At 45.2% G+C, this 19,201-nt stretch overlaps 1 protein-coding gene across 7 annotated transcripts in view; it reads right to left on the bottom strand.

Moving 5' to 3' along the window:
- Positions 1 to 19,201, bottom strand: part of FRMD3 (FERM domain containing 3) — a 249,462-nt gene that overhangs the window by 132,451 nt on the left and 97,810 nt on the right. The window contains exons 1-2 of one of the 7 annotated variants that reach the window (XM_074995196.1): positions 10,980 to 11,067; positions 10,672 to 10,723 (exon numbers count right to left, since the gene is read on the bottom strand). The exons of 5 other annotated variants lie outside the window; for them this stretch is intronic. The gene's annotated coding sequence lies outside the window, so the exon portion shown is untranslated. Of the gene's footprint in view, positions 1 to 10,671; positions 10,724 to 10,979; positions 11,068 to 13,958; positions 14,007 to 19,201 lie in introns of those variants that run through there. One more of the 7 variants, XM_074995195.1, reaches the window with a different exon arrangement.

Raw genomic sequence — 19,201 nt, 5'->3', positions numbered from 1 at the left:
TACAAAACCCAGTATTACAAAGTCAGCTTTACTAAATTTGATTTTATTTCAGTGTAGATGTAGCTGAAGACTATTTTTTCCTTCCCTGTTTCATGCTTATGTTTCTATTTTCATGCTTATGAAGTAAGGGCAGAAAATATTCAGAATCTAAAACCTGCATTTGCTGCATTTGAAAACAGTAGATGAAGGAGGAGACTCCACTAGCAATTGCAATAGCACTGAACTGAGTCTCTGGGGGTACGTCTGTAGTTGCCAGGAGATTGACCCTGGTCAGGGTTGATCTTCCGGGATTCTACTTTGCATGCTTAGTGGAGACACATGAAATTGAAGTATCAGGGCTCAACAGTCGCCCCTGGTGGTACTCATCATCGTGAGGCGTACGAGATCAACAGGAGAGGTTCTCTCGTCTACTTCCCTTTCTGAGGATGGCTACGTAAGTCCTTGTTAGATATGTTGGTTCATTATAGCTGGAATTGCATACCTAGGACTGACTTTCCGGTCTGGTGTAGACGCGGCCTGAGGCAGCTCTTTTGAGGCATGTGTGAATGAGTTGATACTCAATTGCCATTTTTGCCAAAGGTCAGCAGCCTTTCCACTGAGATTTTTCCTATACAGTAGACCCTCAGTTTGCACAGACTTCACTTCCACGTTTTCATATTAACACAAGTCGAGTCCGGGGAGATTCTATTGTACCCCACCTCTCCGCTTACCCCCGTGCTGCCGGCCAGCTCAGGGGCTCCTTAAGAGGCAGCTCCTGCTTGCAGCAACCCAGCACTGCAACACTGGGGGCAGAAGGGAGAGGTATCGCTGAGGCACCCCCACAGCCAAGCCACACCGCAGCTTGAGCTGCTCCCGCCGGAGCAGCCCAGCCCCACTGATGATGGAGGGCAGCTGGAGCAGGAGGCATCCTGTCACACACTGTCCCTAACCCAGCCCCCACCTGCCTGCAGAGGCTCCAGTTGCCCATTTCCCCCAGCCAGGGAAATTCCAGGGATCGGCCCAACCCCAACCTCGAATTTATGCAAAATTTGATTTACTTGGCGGTTGCCCAGGACACAACCTCTGGGTAAATCAAGGGATTGCTGTACATGAAAAGTCTCCACGTTAAAATGAAATTTATGCTGCTGCACCCAGCTGGTCAGCAAGTGTGCTGTGCTGCTTTATTAAGCACAATCAGCTCTGTCAAGCCTTGAGCCACAGGGCTCTTTTTTAACTCATTCCATGCTAGCTCAAAACAGACCTTTAAAACTTGGATGGGAGCACTCAACAATGCAAAATAAAAAGAGAAACCAGCAGAAAAGAACTTTCAATTCATGCAGTATCTGTCGTATTGAATATTACAGCTGTTGTAATGGTACCAACATGCAGAACCAGTTCAAGGTGATTTTCAGCACTTGCTAATGGGACAGTACAGTAATTTAATTTAAAAACAAACTGGCAATTACCTAAAGCAGCAGTTAAACTCAGATGTAATTAGTGGTGGCGTGTACAACTGCTAATGAAACACAAATGCCTCAAAAAACCCATGTTTCAATGTGTGCACCTCAGAATAGAAATGTTAAGTGTTACTGGCAATGCCAGTATTAAGGGTAGTAGGCTCTGCTCTACAGTTACGTTCAACTGATTTTGAAATCATCCCTAGTTGCCACAAAAGAAACTCACTCATTCTTCCTCCTTGACATTTCACACACTACATTTCAACATAGGGTAGAAGAAGCTAGAGGAAAAAATATTAAGCCTGGAATAATTATTTTTAAATCAGAAATGCACTTTTTAACTGTATTGTTTAAAAAGCACGCCTACCACTCACATACACATTGAACCTCTCTAATCTGGATCTCTCTCGTATAGCTACATCCATAATCCAGCACAATTAAGTTTGCCACACAATCACTTATGTCTCTGGCCAAGTTTCCCGTGATTTAAGCCACCAGTCCTGGCTCTCAGTGTTCTGTGCTGTTATTTAGCTGTAATTTACCCCAAATGTCTTCTAAGAGCCCAGAAAGCGGCGAAAGTTTTGGTAATGTGTTAGACCAGGGGTCTGCAACTTGCGGCTCTTTAAGGACTTTTGTGGCTCCTGACACTATAATCGCAAAGTTAAAAAAAAAAACAAAAAACCCTTTCCTGATTATTTTCAATAAACGGCGAACACCTAAAAGCCCAACAATTAACTCACATCTAAAGAGCAAACGACATATGATTTCAAAACACTGGATAACTCCATTAATATGTGCAGTGCGCTGCGCGATATGATGCCGTATCTGTGTTTTGACTGTGTCGCCAATAAAGTCTTGATTTCAAAAAGGAGAAAGAAGGTTGCAGCATTCGTCTGTGACGGGCAACAAGCATTTTATGAAAGAAAACTGATATTCAACAAGAAGTAAAATTGGTATAATTAAAGTGGAGCTGGAATGGATTAAAAAAAGAGGAAAATCGAAGATGAAAACAGTTTCAATCTCAATAGAACCCAAACTTTCACATTTATATCAAGTTTGGCTAGGCTCCCTTTAGGTCTCATTTGTAATGAGAAATTCGCCAACAACAAAAAATGAACCATAGAAACATAGAATTCTAGGGTTAGAAGGGACCTCAGGAGGTCGTCCAGTCCAATCCCCTGCCTAAAGCAGAATCAACCCCAAGTAAATCATCCCAGCCATGACTATGTCAAGCCAGGACTTAAAAACCTCTAGGGATGGAGAGTCTACCACCTCTCTTGGTAATGCATTCCTATGCTTCACCACCCTCCTGGTTCCTGGTGCAACCTTGAGAGGCATTTTCTCAAAGAACACTCCATTTTTGGTGAACAGTATTCAGCTGGATATGCCAGAAAAAGCGCCATGGAGAAACTGCTACGCAAAGCAGAGCAAAGTAAGAACATGGTCACTAAATGGGTGATATCACCAAGTAGCATAACTGTGGATAATTTTGTGGCAACTCAAGAGATTGTGAAATGATGAAAGCCATTCATGGATGGAGAATATATAAAAGATTGCTTTATCAAAGTATCAGAGCAGCTGTACAGTGATTTCAGAAACAAAAACAATATTGTTCAGAATCTAGCTTCCTCCAGAGAGAGAGAGAAGGTTTGAGAGTGAAAGTCAGGAAGATAGTGGAACACACATGTTGTGTGGAAATATAATATGCAAAAGAGTTTGTGAATCCCCTGCAGTAAACATGCACTGCATTACAAATCATTGTGTGCGTGCTGTTGTTAAAACAGTGGTTACAAAAAGTATGGGTTGACATTATTTATTAAGGACCATTTTGCATTGAGATGCATTGTGGCCCTTGAATTATTGTTTATCAAAATTTGGAAAAAATGGCTCTCCTAGCTATTGTGGTTGCCGACTTCTGTGCTAGACAATATTGCCCTCCTGTGGTCTTACGTAGTCTCTCCTCCAGTATCTGTCAGATCCCAAGGGTGCTGGATAGAGTTTCAACCTGTAATAAAAACGTGCTAGCATTTATCTGACACTCCCTGTCTACACAACAGTCTGAAGTGCACATCATAAAATGCTAACAAGACAAAACAGCAGAAATGTAGCACTTTAAAGACTAACAAAATAACCTATTCAATAATAATAATAATAATAGATAATTGTGCATCTGATGAAGTGAATCTGTGCTCACGAAAGCTCATGCTCAAAACTTTGCTGTTAGTCTACAAGGTGCCACAGGACTCTTCGTTGCTGTTACAGATCCAGACTAACACGGCTATCCCTCTGTTATTCAATAATGAGCTTTCGTGGGACAGAATCACTTCATCAGATCAATCTCATTTCCAATACAGACTGACATTTATTAAGTACAGAGGACCAAAAAAAATCTGCAATAAAAACTGACAAATCAAGTACATAGGACTGAAGGAGGAGGGTGAGGGGAGGGGCATTTAAGTTTCCTGCCTGTGATAATTATGAGCATCAAAGTAAGGGAAGCAGTGCTTGTAATGTGTAAGGTAATTTGTGTTAATGGGTTGAATTTGAATATGAATTCCAATTCACAAATGTATTGATGTAATCTGTTTTTAAATTCTCTTTGTTCTAGGACACAAGTTCACAGGTCTTTAACAGAACAGCCCACTCCATTGAAGTGTTGACTGATTGGCTTATATTGGAGCGGTAGCCGTGTTAGTCTGGATCTGTAACAGCAACGAATGGTCCTGTGGCACCTTACAGACTAACAGAAAAGTTTTGAGCATGAGCTTTCGTGAGCACAGACTCACTTCATCAGATGTTGGTCTTGGAAATCTGCAGGGCCAGGTATAAATAGGCCAGAGCAAGGGTGGGGCTTTCTACCAGCAGTTGATCTGGAGGTGTGAACACCAAGGGAGGGGAAGCTGCTTCTGTATTTAGCCAGCCATTCACAGTCTTTGTTTAAGCCTGAGCTGAGGGCGTCGAATTTGCAGATGAATTGTAGCTCAGAAATTTCTCTTTGGAGTCTGGTCCTGAAATTTTTTTTGCTGTAGGATAGCTACTTTTAAGTCTGCTACTGTGGGGCCCGGGAGATTGAAGTGCTCTCCTATGGGTTTTTGTATATTGCCATTTCTGATATCTGATTTGTGTGCGTTTATTCTTTTACGTAGAGACTGTCCAGTTTGTCCGATGTATATAGCAGAGGGACATTGCTGGCACATGATGGCATAAATTATATTGGTAGATGTGCAGCTGAATGAACCCACGATGGTGTGGCTGATCTGGTTAGGTCCTGTGTATTGAGATTCCTGATGTCTGCTCTGCGTCCATTTATTCTTTGGCGAAGTTTTTGCCCAGTCTTTCCAATGTACATAGTGGCAGGGCATTCTTGGCACATAATGGCATATATAATGTTGCTCAAAGTGCACAAGAATGTGCCTTTGATCTTGCAACTCATCACCGAATAAATCGTTCTGTTAGTCTTTAAAGTGCTACATTTCTGCTGTTTTGTTGGAGTACAGACTAACACGACTACCTCTCTGTTACTATCATAAAATGCTGCCGTTCTCCTGATAATGGAATCGGGCATTTTAGAGAAATTCTTGATGGGAAGTAGGTGATTAATGTGGAAATTAAATACATGTATTCTGAAGAGTTTGTAGTGGGATGCACATGAATACTCTCCTCAGCTCCTGAAAGGAGATCACTGGTAATCACAGTAGTTTTGATAAAGGGGAAGGGATTAATAAGGGGGTCATTAGAGTAGGAATATAAGAAAAGCTCTCTCTCGCTCTCCCCCCCCGCCCCATCCCCCACCTCTTCCAGTGTTGGCAAGGACTGGATTCAGGCAGGATGCAGACTCTTGCACTCTGACTACTCTGGTGCCCGCCCTGGCAAAACTACCAAGGTGTGCTCCCCAGCCAAGATCCAAGGTGCCAACCTTAGGCCTGAGGAAGGGAGCAAGGGTACTGAACAGGACTCCCTCCAGAATGTTGTCTGGAATGGTTCACCACTGCAGGGTGGTGAGTACTTGTGCGGGAATCATGACCACTTTGTCCACATGATCCCGGGAATGGGAGTAAGCCAACGCTAGGCACTGCTGCAACAGCTGCATGTAGAGCTTGACAAGATGAGCCACATCTGCCATACAGCCCCCATAACTGCAGGCAGACCCTGGCCATGGTTAGGGAGAACTTGGATGCCTACAGAAGTCTTTTATGAGGTTTGTCAAGGCTTGGACTCTGCCTAGGGCAACAACACCCTCTCACAGGTCACCATGAGCCTTGCCACAATGAATTGTATCTTCTGGATTGATGTGGCATGTGGACTCTTTTTCAATGCCTCAGAGCCCTAAGGACCAGCAGGTTGCTCGGACCACCACTACGCTGATTTGGACCTGAAACTGCCCTGGACAAACAGTCACTGGGGTGACAATAAATCCAGATACAACATGCCCAGGAAAATGGGGAATAGCAAACTGGTAGTAGGTGGATCACACCATAAAGTGAGGGAAATATCAGCAGCCCAGGGGAGACTGTGACATAAAAGTATGCATCCTTCAGGATGAGGGCAGCATACCAGCCTCCCAGATGCAGAGAATGAATAACTGAGGCTAGGGAGACCAAGGAAAACTTGAGCTTCCCCAGGTAATTGTTGAAGCTTTGCAGGTCCAAGATGGGCCTCACACCTCCAGGGCCTTTGGGATCAGGAAATACCTGGAATAGAACCCCTTCTTCTGATACTAGGTTGGAGCTTCTACCACTTCACACAACCACAACAGCTCCTGAACCTCTTGCAAGAATACGCTGTTGCAAGAAGAGTCCCTGAAGAGAAACAGGAGGGCACGTGTGAGGGAAGAGAAAGGAACTGGAGGATCTCTCACTGGGAGATAATGTCCAGGACCAAATAGTCTAATGTCGTGGCAGTCCAGGCTGGAAGGAAATGGGAAAAGTGGTTGCTGGGAGGTGGGAGGGAAGACTAGATACCTGGGGAAGTCTGGTATGTCACCCTCAGGTGCATCCTCAGGATTTGTTTCTTTGCCCCTTGCCCAGAGGGGCGGGGGGGGGGGGGGCCAGACTGAGCCAGAGTGGGAGGAATCAGACATCTGACTCTGCCAGTGCATGTAGCCCTTGCTCTTTTTGGAGGCTCGAATCACTTTTGAGTAGGGGCAGGGATGCACAAATCCAGGGTCTTAAGCACAGTGAGGGAGTCAGTCCTAAAGCTCACATAATTCTGATTCTGTCTGTTCAGCAAAGAGACCATGGCCAGCAAATGGAGCGTCTGCTGCTAGTTGTTCCTGTCTTTCCTTCTACTTAACAGTCTCCACCATGAAGGAGTTTGGGGCCGGGTGAGTGTAGAGGAAGTCGTGGTCTCTTGATGGGATAAAATATTTTCTCTCAGCCCTTTTGGAGACTGGCAGAAAGTACCCACAAGCCTGTGGCGATTTTCAGACCTCTCCTTGGAAGAGTAAGGACACCCTAGCAGCTGCTAGGGAGTTCAGCGTATCAAACAGAGTGTCTATTGACTACATGAGTTTCTCCGCCTGGAGCTCCAGGTTAGTTGAAACCTGCTACAGGAGCTCTTGATGTGCTTTGGCATCCTCCTGTGGCACCAAGTGCAAGGTCCTGAAAATGGCCACCTGTGTAGAGGCTAAGGTGGACGCAAGTGCCACAAGATCCATTCCCTCCTCCCGTGGGGCAGACTGCTGACTCATCAGCATCTCCTGATGCAGCGCTCGCGTCTGCTAAAAGGTGCGAGCATAAAAGGATCTGTCTCAACAGGACAAGCTTCAGTCTCAGGACCGTGAAGAGTGCTGTGGGCCTTCAGATGGGTGACAGGAAATTAGTGATCAACAGCGCCCAACCTTCACTTGGCAATGGGATCCGGAATGCCATCTGGAGCAGGACCTATCCCCCGAAGAACTCCAAGAGCATCAACAGAACAGAGATCAATGTTGGTGTGATGAAGAAGGCGGCACTGGTGGACCAACTAAACTGGTCTTGGGAGTGGTACCAAGGTCTCTGGGTCACTAGGGAGCCACCATGGCATGTGCTATAGGAGGCCTGGGTTTCTACCTGTGCTCACCAGGGCTCCAAAGACTGTCACCCCAAGTCCTGCCTCCAGAACTCAGAATTGTGGGAACAGAAGAGTGCTCATGAACCCCGCCTCCTGAAGCCTGCAAGCTGTGTGTCAGGGAGCACTGGTGGAACAATGCCTTGAAAGGGAACCAGGGCCACTGGGTTAGCAGTGCCTGTACTGGGCCCAACACGAGGTTGCTCTTGAACTGTTCTGTCACCTGAATGGACGCCACCAGCAACAGCAAGGCCTAGATGCCCTGTGCTGCCTGAAAGGCCTCTTGTGTAGACAGTTCCTCCATGTGTCAGATGCCTTCATTGCTACTTGGCATTGCTGGGGCAGGATGACAAAGGTTTGGCCACAGAGCCTGAACCAGCCCTCAGTGCCCCGTGGGGGTTAATGAGTGGCCCACCATGGGTTTGGGATCCACCTCATCCTCCACGTGCCCCTGAAGAATGTCAGAGAGCACTCCCTCGCTGGCATCTTCATCTTCCCGAAGACCTTGTCCACACTCACGCATGCGGACTGGGGCAAAAGAAGGTGATGACCCACTGATTCAAAAGGGCCTGTGGGCTCCTGGCTACCACCACAGTGGCAATGGCAGTGGCCAGAGCCCAGGCCCTTTAAATTGCAGCCAGAGCACTGGGTGATATGTGCTGGTCAGCACTGAAGGGCTGGGTGTGGGGAGCCAGCCCCAGGCCCGCCCCTGCTACCCAAGGCCCATCCCTTCCAGGGACTCAGAGCTGCCCCTTCACGCTTTCTCAAGTGCCCAGTGAAGTCTTATTAGTACAGACTGAGCCTAAAAGTATTCACTTCTGATCAGGAGGTAAGTGGCGCTCAGTAGCAATTAGAACCCAGTGTCGTCTTGTTTATCCACAGCAAAAAACTCCCGGTTAGAAAGGACACCATGGGGCTCAAAAAAAAAAAAAAAGTTATACAATATTTAACCCAGAAAATACCAGATCCTTTCCACATAAGCAGATTTAACAGATTATTTCATTTAAAGTAATTAACAGATATATAGGACCAGACTATGCATAGCACTTATTTATGCATCTGAGAAATCGGTGAAGGAAGACAGCAGAGTAAAAAGAGCACGCAAGGAGCCGCTCAACCCTCCTCCCAGAGACCTTGTGAAAGGCAGGTATGTTTGCAGCTCCTGAAGCTTCCACCACTACCTCACACAGTTCTGTGTCCATGACATCAAAAATTATCTGAAGCAGGAATAGTGAAAAATAAAAATAAAAAAAATCCTCCATTACAAATTATCACCTCACATTGAGTATGGGACAGAAGCAGAAACTGTGAGATTGTTATAAAGATGTGACAAAGAGGAGTACAGTAAGACCCTGAGTTGCACTTCAAACTCAACTTGAGTCAAGATTGCAAAAGTCTGAGTCTGTCATACAACAGAGGCCAGTATTCACTGCACAGCTCCATCTTGCTTGGAGTCTAAGAAATCATGCTTCTCCGTTTCAAAAAGGGCAATCAGATGCAAAGCACCAGGACACATAAGAGAGACAAATGCAATATTACTAAAAAAAAAAACTACTGAAGAGGGAACAAAATTATAGCCTTCTATCCATATTTCAACCCAACACTAAACTTTTAAGATGAAGGGTTGTGATTTTTTCACAACATACACCCCCGCAGTTCCTTTCATCAGATCATTGCCAAGAGCAGACAGAGAGGGACAAAACAATAGTGACAGGAGTTCTAGCTAGTACAGGGCACCAAAGCACAGACAGGAGGGAATACATGGGTCCCCATTTTATGCTGACATAGGTGATACAAAGTCATCAGCACCAGTTCCAAGTGTCCCACAGGCAATATCCATAGTGCAAGGGGCTATCGAGCAAGTCTGGAGCTGAGCCACTAGTTCTGCACCCCCAAGGAAGCACATCAGGGGCTTTTCATAGCAGGCCAGGAACAAGCCGTAGGCAGAGGAAAGTGTGCTATCACAGCCCACAGGGACATCCAACAGCGACAATTATTAGGGCAGGACCCAGAAGCCCCAGAACAGGGGTGGAAACAAGGCAATACTTCTTTCATCCCCTCCACTGGGCTCCTCCCCAGCAGAGAGATTAATCTTGCTCTTGCTACAAGAACAAGACCACCTAGTTGTGCTGGTGGCCTTCAAAGCTGTGTTTTTGTGGGCTGAAAACCAACAGTGGTGTTGATGCGGGCTTGGCAGATACATTAGCTCCATGCAGCGAACCTCACACAAGCTGAGCGTACATACGGTAAAGTGACATGGGGGAAACCAACAGCCACTGCAGCTGAATCACCTCCAAAAACCACTTAACCCTAGTTAATTCATGCCAAGCACCAGCTGGTGCAGCTAAAGAAGCAGCCTATACAAACCAAGCCTAATCCCCAGCTGCCTGTTTCTCTATACCTGCGCGTGTTCTGACTCACTTCCTGAGGAAAGCAACATTGTGTGCCAATCTCTCTTCCCCTCTCCCACTCCTCCCTTTCACCCGGTTTGCACACTGCTGGCACCCCTACCCCACAGGACTGCAAACAGCTGGTATTTTGCTCTAGGAGGAAAAAAGTTCATGATCCACAGCCATCATGTTGAGCACATAGTTAGCCTGGGGAATCGTGTTCTTATTCCTACTTCCCTCATCCTTCCTCCCGCAAGCCCACATATGACAAATCCACCCTGGCTGCTTTGTGTTAAACTAAGTTCTTTAGGCAAGGAACTGTCTCTTCCAATGAGTATGATCTAGCATTTCTGATCTGCTTATAGAATAATGAATCCTGACTTCACACCTGGGTACTACTATAATTATAGAGTTGTTGTTTGTGTTACCATACATAAGATCAAAGAAGGAGAGCAGCTGTGACCTTGGCTATATTAGCTTTGCTCAGTAGCAATAACAGCCTGGCAGTGTAAGTAGCAGCACCATCCATGAATGGAAAGAGGATGAGCTTTTCACTTATTGGTGTACAATGGGCCATGACCGAGGTGCAAATTAACATAGATGAGGCCAGGCAGCCAGACCTCTGGGCTAGTGAGCTCAAAAGGTATCACTCAAAGATTAAGGCCAGAAAAGACTACTGGATCATATTGTCATCTTCTGTCTATCACAGGCCACCAACACTACCCAGTACGTTCCCACTAAACCCAACTACAGAAATGAGACCAAACCAGAAGAGTTCCACAGACGACTAGACTTACATACTGCAGGCAGGGAACAGGAGGGACTGAGATACATCAGAGCTTGAGGCCCCTGCAATGGCAGGAAAATAATTAAATGCGATACACCCACACAATCCCGATCCTCACCAAGACGTTGCAGAGGAAGGCAACCCACTCCCCTGCCCCATGGTCACTGCTGAATTGAGCTTAGAGAAAATTTCTGGGAGAAAACCCCACATGTAACAATCAGTCGGGCCTATGCAAGTAAGCAAAAACCAGCCACCTAAGCACCCGAGAACGTTCAGTGCTCCCCTCAGAGCATTGGTCCTTCCTGTCCAGTGACCCACCTCCTGACTGGCCGTCTGCTTCAGAGGAAGAAGATTTAAAAAAATAAAAAAAAAAAATATCCAGACTATATTGGGAAAGGAAAACAACGTCCTTCTGATCGCTGCAGGCAGCAAGCTGAAACCCTGAAGCACGAGACTTAGAAACAGAACACCAAAGCAGGCAGTGAGCCGCAAGGCAGCTGATCTCTTCTCCCTACATCACAAGCAACCATGTCATAGAGTTGCATTCACAAATTTGTCCATTTCTCTCTCAAAACCGTTTGCCTCCATAACTCTATGGCTGAATGTACCCCTGTATTCACACCCTATACACCACTGTAATACTAATATACAAAGTAAACCTTGTGAGGTATATTTGAAAACTTTGCTGGCTGATAACCATCAGCCCGGTAAAATGTGTGGGGTAACATCGCATGTGAAGGTGTAAAATTTCATTATATGGTAGTTTTAATGCATATTCCAAATGGAGGTTGGCAAACAGGTCAGTCTTTAGCAAAGGAAAAAGTGTGCTATACTTTATCTGTACTTAGTAGCAGAGTTATTAAGCAACGAGTGAAAGGAAGCTCAAACAGAGTAAAAAGCAGCAGGGGGCATCCTTCCCTACGGACTTTTTGTCTCCTGGTACCCAGCTGAAAATATGTTTTTCTTGTAACCATTTCTGACTTCTGTGTCTCATTACCTATACTCACTTAAGATCTATGTAGTTAATAAACTTGTTTTATGTAATCCAATGTGTTCAAATTGAAGTGTCAGGGAAATGTAATTTGGGGTGGCAAATTGTGCAGCTTTATACAATTTGTATCATCCAGCAGAAGGCTCGCAAGTCCAGGACGTATATTACTGAGGGAAAATCTAAGATGGCGAAAACATATTGGGATCACCCTGCTGCATAATGAAGGCTGGTGAAAGTCACAATGTAACCTCAGTGTGTCTAGAAGGCTGCAGTACACACCACACCAGGGTGGAAGGCTGTCTGAGAGTGGCCCAGGTGGGAACTCTTTTGCCAAGATGTCACATGGTGCCCTAGGTTGCACAATAAAGATGCCACAGCTACTCATTAGTTGAAGATTTTTCTCTGGTATGTAGCAGAGCCAACACCATGGGCCGTGTGGCAAAGTGGGACTTGTTCCACACCCCTGGAAGGGGTGTGACCGAGAATGGAGGGTCAGGGTCTATGGCAGTTAGCCCTTAGCACTGCCCGGAAGGCACTGGTAGAACCACCCCCTTCCCACCGCCCCAAAAGAGGTGCAGAGCGGCACAGCTGCAACAGTTCAAAGGGACATGGAACTCGGGCCATCACTTCTGCTGACGAGAGCTTCAGGACCCTTTCCAATGCAGGGCCCCTATGCAACTGCCCCCACTGCTGCCTTGTTGGTACATCACAAACATGACCAGAAGGCTGTTTCAGAACCTCACCTCTCTGATGACTGAAGACCATCTTTTAATCTTCAGCTATTTGTTCTTGTGTCAACATTGCCATTTAATGTGAATAGTCCTCACTCTCCTGGGTGCTTAGCAGGTATTTAGAGAGAGCAATATATCCCCTCTTCTCCACCTCCTCTCATAAAACATGCCCTCCATCCCCTGATCGTCCTCGCAGCTCCTTCCTGCACCTGTTCCAGTTTACCTCAGTCCTTCTTGAACATGGGTGCCCAGAACTCTACACAGGATTTCAAGAAAAGTCTTACCAGTGCCTTTTACAATGGCCTTGTAAACAACTCTCCTACCACAGCCAACAGATGCCGACCCCCAGTGGACCAGTCTGTATTCCACCTTGGTCCCAGGTCCCACAGGGAAAAGCAGTTGGAGGATCCTCCATGGTGTGGTGAGGACAAGTGTGCACTTGGCATGATTTACCCCTGTCCCTGGCATTTGTTCCTTTTGTGACATGAGAGAGACCCTGGCACACATCCACCTTGAGTGCACCAGGTTACAGCTCCTCTTCCAGCTCCTTCAGAACCTCTTGCACTTTTCCCATAACTACTGATCCTTGCACATGACAGCCATGGCCCCACAAAGTCTCAGGACCTCCTTGTCAGCTTCCTCACAGCTATGGCCAAGATGGCAATTTATAAAACTATGGAGAGGAAGTTGGATGAAGTTGGGGGCTGCAAGTGTAGGGCCTATCTTTGCTCCTTAATCCATTCACGAATCTGGGCAGAGTTCCTCTGGGCAGCATCCACCAGCTCCCTCAATGCCTTTGGGGACCAGTGGGCACTGACTGGGACTCTCCACTTGGTAGCCACTTCCAGCTCCCTCATTTTAACTCTATGACCTGCACGCCAGTCCCTGTCTTTCTTTTCAGTTGTCCCAAGCCCAGCGGGTCCCCCCAGCCTTTAGGGGGGGATATTATAGCTGTGGGTGGGCTTGCACCCACCCACTTCTCAGTTCCCAGTAGGACCACAGCCAACAGATGAAAGCAGTTGTCCAATTTCTTCCCTTCCTTGTATTTTGAACTTCACCACCATCTGGTATCTAATGCAGATTCTTGAGAACAAGTGCAGCCAGCATGGCTATGGAGGACAGCAGCTGCACTCTGCACTTGCCAACACTTCCAAAAGGTCTTAATGACGTAGGGTTATCTTTTGGATACTGTGTTAAACGTTGCATGGCTTCAGGAAACTGCATGGGGGGTTTCGTCCTGTAATATACATGCCAGTTATACAAATAATTCTAAGCCCTCGCTAAAGGCTCTCAACATATGTGGTATCAACTCTCAGAACGAGTTTCTATTACCTTTAGCTCAAAAAAAAAATCACAACATTTGAGTAAGATCAGCTGAAGCTGAATCCCATCAAGACAAAAGCCAGGGGGCAGAGAAACGCATTATAAAAAGGTTTGCAGCCACAGTGCAGCTTTTTTTTTTGTGTGCGCGCGCACGTGCGCACACACACACACACACGACTGTCAAGTCAGTCGGTAGTTCAGAAGCATTCTTCGATTCCCAGCTTGCGCTAAATATCAAATAGCAATACCCACGAGTAGTTCCTTTCATCAGCTCCAGCTGACCAGGAGACTCCATTCCATCTGGAAGGATAATAACCTAGTCTCAGTTATTCATGCATTTTTCATTTCACCGCAGTGCAATCCAATATACCTGGACACAAAGATGTCATGAATGAATGACTGCAAAGGGTTAAACACGGGGAGTGGGTTCTCTGTTGGCAAGAGGCCACGAGAGCCAATGCAGGGGGGAAAAAGGATATCATTTGAATTAAAGCAGTTACCTGCTGAGGGGTTGTTTCTATTGTGTGTCTGGGAGGGGAGAGACAGAGATGTTTAAGCCTGAGCAGGACTTAAGGAATTCAGTAAATATCCAGGCCACAAGGGTATCTGAGTGTATATAGATACAGAAACAGAAAGGAAACGTATAGCCAGCCACAAACTGGTTATTATTTATTTTGGGTTTGGTGTGTGACTTCTCAGGCTGGCTGAAGTAGCCCTGCTGTAGACTGTAATTTGTAAACTCAATCCCAGGGAAGTGACTCTCCGTGCTTTTATCTACCCTCTGTAACATCTAGCAACCAAGTATGCTTTATCACTATTTGTATACTTTATCTTTTGTTTTGTTATTAAATCACATTTTTAATTAAGGAAATGATTTGATTCCTGTGTCCTAGAAAAGGGTCTGTGTATATGCATGCCTAAAACTGAGAGATTGGATATAAGACTGCAGCGTAATTTCTTCCTCTTTGTTTTCAAGCTCTCTCCTAAAGGAGGGTTAAGAATTTAGGGTTACCCCACAGGAAGACATCCCAACTGTGTCTTCCTGGATTTTAAAGAGGGGTTTTCTCACTTGGGTGATGGCAGCTACCTTCCAGGGTCAGGCAATCTGCAACCTTGGGAAGCTTTTAAGCAGAATCATATAGAGGGAAGGTATTTTTAAGGTCACTTGCAGACCCAACCTTCTGCACTCAGAGGTGTAATCAGCCTTAACAAAAGCCTAGGAAATGCAAGTGCTACAGAACATTGAAGCACATCTCATCAGCAACACCAACGACCATGAGAGCACATCTTGTCCTCCAAACTTCGGGGGAAAGGCCAGTCTGTGTAACGAACTCCCCCAGAAATTAAAGATCATCACAAACCTCAACCCTTTGTCCAAGGCTTCTCTCTCACACTCCCACACAGTGACCGAGCAAACACACAACATGTATGTTTTAAAAGACCTACCAAAACAAGATACTCCTCCATGCATATGTCTCCCTCTATGAAGGACATGAGAGAACATGCATGACAGATACTATTCAAATACTGTAGCAATGACTGCAGTATAAAAACCATGCGTGTACACATGTATGTGCGCGCGCGCACACACACACACACACACACAGAGTAAAAACGCTTTCATATCTGGCATACTATTATCCAGAACTCTCAAATAACTGGCATTTAACCATAAGTAAATTTGAGTTATCTTTTCGGTAAGTATGGTATAGTGAAAGTAAACACAAATACAGTATAGGTTTACAGCATACAGCTACCACTGTTGGTAAAGAAAGTACTCTGCATGCATTTTTGTTTGTTTCTTAATAACTAATATAGTGTTCCTTTAGTGTTATGCATTGCTAGGTATAGCTGTTTATCATCCAGAATATTAGAACATCCGGCAACCTCCTGGTCCCAGGGCTACCAAATGTGAGAGAGTTTATTGTAGAAGGGGTCCCCTATGGAAGTGGTGAGAGTATTCTGAATAGCACTGACCCGCAGCGCTACACTGTTGAATTCTATCTGGGATGATTGCTGGTTTTCATACTACTTTGAGATTTTTTGGAATTTGTCCAATCCCTGTTTAGAAGAATCATTATACCGCATCACTGCTAGCTTTACGGAGTCTGCAGGCTCCCTAGACTCCTTTTCCCTTGTCTTTATCCCGATAGGACAGTGGTTTCCCACTTCTTCCAAGTATCTATCAGTTAACTAGATTGAAACCTTGGCTGAACCTCTAGAAGTGCACTGCCCAATCAACCATGTGTGCCCATATGTAATTGAAACCAATCTTGTGGCTGCTAGACAGGATTTTACAGCAAACCAAGATTCACTATGGGGCAAGCTGTGCACAACTGAAGGGTAAGCAAGTAGAAGCCGCATGCTCACGACCAGCTCAGATGCTCACCATTAAGGGATTTCAGAAGGATATTTAGGGGAACCCTACACACCTGTTAAAATACTGGTGTGTGTTGGAACATGTTGTGAACTAGTAACTGAGATCAATTCTGTCAAAAGTAAACAAAAACACCTACCTTTGACCTCAAATGCACACAGCTCCAGATTGGAGGAAGATTGTTAAAAGATAGTTCATTCTTGGGTATGCTGAATCATTCAGATTGAAGTAATGGTCACATTTACAGAGAGAGTAACTATGCAGTTGTGAATTCTGCTGGTAGTGTTTCACATATGCTCAACTCCAAATAAACAATTCTGCAGCAGCAAGAACTTTACTTTTTAGGTGTCAGATTTTGCTATTAAGTATTCAATAATGTTTTGTACATTATTTGCTAATAACTTCAAAAGCATTATTTTCTTATGGAATCTGTGCTTGTTTTGGCTCTGCTACTAGAATAAAATTCAATGCTAAGGGTGAACAAACGCAAAGAGTAAGGCTTTACTTCTGAAATTCTGCAAATTGGTCTTTAGTCACTGTCTAAAATTTCCACACTTTGTAGGCATATGGGATGATGAAGCATCCTGTCAAACATATGGTGCTAAATAATTTATACACAGCAGTGGTTTATCATAAGTCAGGTTCTGAAGAAATTTTTGACAAACCAAACTCCACAGCTTTAAAAAGAGGGACATCTTATTTTAATAATACAAGAGCACAATCGGTTTCACAAAATGGGCCTGATGTACTGTTTATAGATTTCGTTTGAATTCATTTTTCCCTGTTTTATTATAAGACATATCAAATGAATCAGTCAGCAGGTATTATGAAAATAGGGGCTTTCCTCTTCCTTACAGAGGCTGTGAAAACAAAGCGACACTTCGGAAGCCTCTCCTAAGGCTTCTTGCAGGTGGCAGTCACTGAGCCATGCTTCTCCTGATATCACTGGTGCTACGCGCTGTGCTGTAGGCTAATTGTGACTTCATGCTTTCAGTAACTTCTCTGTATCTTTGCTTCTCACAATACAAAACATCTGCTGGGATCCCACTTCTTATTAGCACAAATGAATAAACTCAGGAAGCTGAATCATACAAATGAAAATATGGGAAACTATGGCTGTGTCTACACGTGCCCCAAACTTCGAAATGGCCATGCAAATGGCCATTTCGAAGTTTACTAATGAAGCGCTGAAATGCACATTCAGCGCTTCATTAGCATGTGGGTGGCAGCGGCGCTTCGAAATTGACGAGCCTTGCCGCCGCGCGGCGCGTCCAGACGGGGCTCCTTTTCGAAAGGGCCCCGCCTACTTCGAAGTCCCCTTATTCCCATGAGCTCATGGGAATAAGGGGACTTCAAAGAAGGTGGCGTCCTTTAGAAAAGGAGCCCCGTCTGGACGCGCCGCGCGGCGGCAAGGCTCGTCAATTTCGAAGCGCCGCTGCCACCCGCATGCTAATGAAGCGCTGAATATGCATTTCAGCGCTTCATTAGTAAACTTCGAAATGGCCATTTGCATGGCCATTTCGAAGTTTGGGGCACGTGTAGACACAGCCTATGTGTAAAGCTACCCCTCCATCAAACCATGACTCCCACATCACCACTTCTAATGTACTGCTCTATTTTTTTTTCCAGTTAAGCTGCATATTTCTGAATGTCATCCATTATTTTTAATGACAATATGGGCCCCAACAGGTTATGTGAGACAAGGCTGACCATTTCTCATTCGTAGGCATGGATAGGGAAGAATGTGGATCCAATGTCTGGACAGTTTCCTATTCACTCATGTACAACAAGCAGAGAAACAGAACAGATTTTTTTCAAAAGCTCCAGCTACATGTGGCACTTCTGCCTGTGATGTACAGGTAAAACTCAGGTAAGTGAACTCACTCAAGATTAAGGGAAAGACAAATGCAGAATAAACAACATTGCTTCCTTGGAACAAAGGATATTTATTTTTATACATATTCACCACTCTATATGCATTGTCTGGGCTCAAGACAGTGAGGGACTCAAATATTTGTTTAAAATTATAAGCAGCAACAGTGCCCAATATATGTGCAATCTCTCTAGTCCAGCAATATGATTTTAGTAGCCCGATGACCACTTATCATGGGCATAGACAAGCTTCCCATGGTCCCATAAAGTTTGTTTACACCCACAAGTCCTGGTTCTCAAGTGTTCTGTTCTGTTATTTAGCAGTAATTTACCCCTAGATGTCTTTTAAGAGCCCAGTAAGCAGTGGAAGCGTTGGCAATGTGCTAGACAATACTGACCTCCTGTGGTCCAGCAAATTCTCTCATTAGGCAGTGGTCAGGTCCTGAGGGTACCTGATCAGAGAGGTTCAACCTGTATTTATATTACGATAGTGTCTAAAGACCCTAATCCAAGCTGGAGCTTCACTGCACAGACAGAAAAGGAAGCATCTCTGCCTTGAAGGGCACACAGTGTAGTCCCTCAGATAACATCATCAGGTTCGGCACTACTGGTTTCCATGAATTCAGCCTCCAGTCAGAAATCCTGCAGCTCCCAATAAAGGTCAAAACAGAATCTACCACCAGCATAAAAGTACATACTCCTGACAGGGAGTGACTGAAGGGATGTGCTGATTGCACCTTTCAACTTCTCACTTATTGAACAAGCATGTACTGGGTATCTCTGGGTGATAGTTTAATGTGCTTGTTGAAGACTAGATCGGTTAGGGATAAAGAGCCAGAATAGCTATGGACAGAGTGCACATTTTATTCATTTTTACTTACTGTCGATAGATATCCATATAACAGTATTTTATCTATCTATCGATATAGCTACATAGATAAAAATAGATAATGCATAGCTCAATACCCTTCACCTTGTCCAGTGTCAAGCTCTCTCAACCCCCGACTCTAACCCAATCTCCACCTCACCCCACCCCACTCTAACCCAATTCCTGGGACTCACCAGAGCTGCCACTGCTACAACCACACACTTCTGCCTCCAGGCACTAGAGCACATGCCCATAGTGGCGGTGAGCAGTCCTCCAGGTGCATGGCTCTGAACTGAAGCCGCATTTCATTGATCACAGAGCCATATGCATGGTTGGCCACCCCTAAACTAGGTGCTGCTTATGGAGGGGAGGGGACAA

The sequence above is a fragment of the Carettochelys insculpta genome, chromosome 5 (assembly GCF_033958435.1).
Source record: "Carettochelys insculpta isolate YL-2023 chromosome 5, ASM3395843v1, whole genome shotgun sequence".
In the NCBI taxonomy this organism is placed as follows: Eukaryota; Metazoa; Chordata; order Testudines; family Carettochelyidae; genus Carettochelys; species Carettochelys insculpta.
Note: the sequence above shows the minus strand (reverse complement) of the source record. Positions and strands in the feature narration are given on the sequence as shown.